The sequence below is a fragment of the Tupaia chinensis genome, unplaced genomic scaffold (assembly GCF_000334495.1).
Source record: "Tupaia chinensis unplaced genomic scaffold, TupChi_1.0 Scaffold000256_1, whole genome shotgun sequence".
NCBI classification, from domain to species: domain Eukaryota; kingdom Metazoa; phylum Chordata; class Mammalia; order Scandentia; family Tupaiidae; genus Tupaia; species Tupaia belangeri.
The window spans coordinates 2,174,389-2,178,831 of record NW_006159736.1 but is presented as its reverse complement, the minus strand read 5'-3'; the positions used below and the strand labels follow the sequence as shown (position 1 = coordinate 2,178,831).

Below are 4,443 nucleotides of genomic sequence, written 5' to 3'. Positions count from 1 at the left end.
GAATGCAAAGCATCATCATAAAACATAAAAAATGATGATCTAAAACTAAAATGGAGGCAACGCAGTGGAAAGAAGGGCATGTATAGATTTTGGCATCTGATGTGCCTAGGTCCAAATGCCAACTCATTAATTATAGCTACATTGCTTATTAAACATTTCTGAGTCCAACCATTCTAATCTATAAAGTGTATGCCATTCTACTTACAGGGCCTTTAAGTTTTAAGTAATGTAACACATGCAAAATTCTGAACATGGTATCTGGGAAATAGCAGGTACTTGATAAAACCACCTTACTCTCTCCCAGAGTAAGGTGGGTACAAGGACAACTCAACAGACAATTAAAGCAAGTTCAGCTAGGTCATACCATGCATTCAGGAATGTACAAAACATTTTGGAAAATGTGCAAGAATTACATAAAACGGTCTCTGTCCTCAACAGAGTTCTTAAATACACACAAATGTGTAACTAAAGGTTAAAGCAGGCAGTTCTTGTCTCAGTGCTAGCAGATCTCAGAGAAGAAATCAATTAATGAAGCCAAGAATACTCTGTGTGGCTTGTTTGAGAAGGTGACTTTGAAGAATGATTAGAAGTAATGTTCTGGGTACCAGCAGTTAGCATAACGGCTATGTTGCTGGACTCCCATGTAGTTGACCGTGGTTCGCGTCCCAGACCCGGTGGCTTGAAACACACCGGGCGCATGTGCATGCGTGCCCAAGATCCCGAAAGAGAATGGAGAAGGGATGGTGGCGTGGCCATCCCCCTGGGGGGTGATTTCTCACTTTGTCTCTCTGTCTGCCTCTGTCTGCCTGGCAAGCGCACACGCCCTATAGCAAAAAACCTCTCAAAAAAAAAAAAAAAAGAAGAAGAAGTAATGTTCCAGGCTAAGAAAATAACATAATGGGTTAATAAGTAAAATGACAGATGAATGTATGGAATAGCTATATAATCATAACATTATTTGACAATGCATCGGGATAAGGGTACAAGCTAAGTAAGGCAAGAAATTAGAGGGGGTAAACTAAAAATGCTCCAAGGAAGGCTTCTTTTTTTTTTTTTTGAGAGATTTTCGCTATAGGGCACGTGTGCTCACCAGACAGACAGAGAGAGACATAGAGACAGAAAACGAGAAATCACCCCCCTCACCCCGGCATGAGTTTTAAGCCACCAGGTCTGGGACGTGAACCACAGTCGACTACGTGGGAGTCCAGCGACATAACCATTATACTAACTGCTGGTTCCCAGGAGGACTTCTTTAGATTTGAGTCTTCAAAATTTGAAAAGATGTATAAAAAACTTAAAAGGTTGCAGTAAAGGCATAAAGACTAGGGAATAAGAATTTCAGGGGCAAAGCAGTATGAGAAAAGGCCTGAGAATGATTCTATGGGATACAGAAAGATTAACAGAGGGTTCTCATTGGAGGATCTGGGCACCTAAGTCCAGAGAAATCAGTAAGGAGAAATCACAACCAGACTTGCAAAACTGAGGTCGCTGTTTGGACTCTTTCTTCTTATCCCTGAACACTTTAGCTTGTTCCTATCCCACCCCTGTGTGCAAGCACAGCTGGTCTTCAACTCAAAATAGTCCCAGAAGATCCCCACAGCTCCCACGTAACCCAGGAGGTACGACAGCAGCTGCAAGAGAAGATTAAGGAGAAGAGGGAGCTTAGCCAACTGTTAAACTGCATTCTAGAGCACAGTTTAGGCCAAACATGTCAGAACCAACAACCACATGGCTGGTTTTCAAACACGCACATTTCTGAACACTCCACAGGGTACACACACTCTCTCCCTTTCTCTCTCCTTCATTCCTTCATTCTGAATTAGACCTACAGAGAATGAGGCCAAGAATCTCATTTTAAAACAACTTCAGTTGCTTTAACAAGTGCGGTCTTCTGCACTTTGAAGATTGAGAGCCTCTAGAAGCTGGAATTTGCTCTAACTACTAGGTGGCATTAACTAGTCCCGGCACTGTTTCTAGTTCAGAAATGTATGCACCAGTAGAATGGATAAATATTTGATAATGTACTAGCTTCTGTAGTAGTGGAGTGAGTCAAGCATATTTATTTCATAAGAATGTAGATCCTCCTCTTATGAATAACAAGCAACCAAATTTAGTTTAACTTGTATTATTACCAATAGTCCTCAGTGGATCACAAACAAATTCTAGAAACACTTAAGGAAGAAAACTGCATACAAGTCTTTTAAAGTGACACACAGAGAGAGAGAGAAAGATTAAAACATGTTCTGTACCTGTTATCTAATAACCCTGTATCTGCCCTAGAGAATTTCTACCAAGTATGCCCAGAAAGATATGCAATGCAGAATTATGCATGATTCTAAAAGTTTGAAAAAACTTAAATTAGTCTTTTCTAACCTTGAGTCATTCTCATTCCACCTTCACATTTTTTTAATCAGATCTGAGTGCCACTATGACTCTGAGCAGACATTCATGATTTTTGTTATATCTAAATACACTTGTACTCCTTTTTTTTTCCCCCTCAAAAGATTTTTTTTTTTTTTTTTTTTTTTTTTTGCTATTGGACTCATATGCTTGCCAGAGAGACAGAGAAACAGAAAGCAAGAAATCACCCTCCAGAAGGGACAGTCACACCACGATCCCTTCTCCATTCTCCTCTCGGGATCTGGGGCACGCACACACGCCTGGTGTGAGTTTTAAGCTGTTGGGTCCAGGGCTCAAACAGCAGTTGACCACATGGGAGTCCAGCACATGGGAATTAACCACTATGCCACCTCCACTTGTACTGCTTTTAAGTAAGTTTTTTTGAGCACTATGGTACAGTACTGACTCTGTAGCCAGTCCATCTGGTTCACACATTGCCTCTGTCATTCCCTAGTTTTGTCATCTTGAATAGTTACCTAACCATTTCCCACTATCTGTATAGTGGGGATTATTTTCCATAACTTCATAGGGTTTTTTTAGTAGACTAAATGACCTAATTAATGAGTAGAGTATCTGGCATGCAGCAGAATATAGGCCTTGGCTATGATTACTATATTACTTGTGTGAATAAAATATTGGATTGTTGGAAAAATCTTGATGTATTTTTCTACGCAAAAATGCATCATGACTTTCTGGACAACCCTATATATTCCTGAACACAATAATGTGTCACTAATCAGATGCAAAAATGAAAATGAATCACACTTCTGGTGTGTGTAGCTAACAGACACATGTGAGGTGCTATTATTAGGATGGAGCTCTTCGCTCCAGAGAGTCCCAGGCGTTTACTCTCCAGTGAGTAGACCACCTGGGCTCAAATATTAGCTATATTACTTGGAAGGCATGTGCTCTTGGCTAAGTTACTTCTCCTTGCCTCAGTTTTTTTCATCTGTCAAATATAATAATACCTCTCTCACAGAATTACAGTGGGTCCTAAATGGGATCGTCTACATTAGAGACTTAGAACAGTACATAAGAAGTAGATGAGAAATTATCATCATCGTTATTACGACTTCACTTACTTCCTGGATCCGTCAGCAGGTCAGAGCTTGATTACAAACACTATGAACAACACAGAATCCTCATGGCCAGTCATGTCCATGACTTCTTTTCATTTCTCTAAATCACTGCACAGAATTATAGCTTCTTTTTTTTTTTTTTCTACCTTTTTATCTATCTATTTATTTATTTATTTATATTATCATCATAATCTTCTTTATATTACATTGGATTACATATAACTTTACATTGACTTCCATTGCTTTTTCAAAAGGGAATGCCATGCATGTCAGTCAATACAGAGACATCAATCTCCCCGCTTTATCATTCAATGTCTTTTCCATGCATTTCCCAATAATTATCATTATTATAATTTTTTAAAACAGTCAATCACTATTTCTCATTTTGCTTGTTAAAAGACTTCACCCATCATGAAATACTTCTCAGACCAGTCCAGTTGAGAATACTATACACGTCATCATCAACAGATAATAAACCATATCTGTTTCTCACTAACATCCTCTCTATTGTTCACTTGTTATCTTTCTCTATCCTCTTCTCTCTTTTTTTTATAGTTTATTTTTATTATAATTTTTTTTCCCATCACAACACACAAATGAATTTTCCATCCAAAATACACTGTGCATTGGCTCAATCAAGCACGTCAACATATATGTTCTCAGCAAATAATTTCCCAATTCTTGTGACCTGCATACCTTGCCTTTTGTTTTCCCATCCTAGATTCCCCATCCCCCTCCCTCTGTTATGACCCATCCTCCTCCCACATTGACCCCAGCATCCACGATTGCCCTCCGTGCCTCCCCCCTACCCAAATGATCTGTCAGTGAACTTAATTAGTCTAAATATATCCAATAGTTATCGCAGCTGACACATACCTATACATGAACTCAAGTCTGACTTTAGACCTAAACCCCAGTGAGTAAAAAGAGCATACTATAAAGTAAAACCCAGCTGGGCCCATAC

The 4,443-nt window shown here is 39.2% G+C and overlaps 1 protein-coding gene across 1 annotated transcript in view; it reads right to left on the bottom strand.

Moving 5' to 3' along the window:
- Window positions 1-4,443, bottom strand: part of DST (dystonin) — a 576,919-nt gene that overhangs the window by 505,169 nt on the left and 67,307 nt on the right. The window lies entirely within an intron of this gene.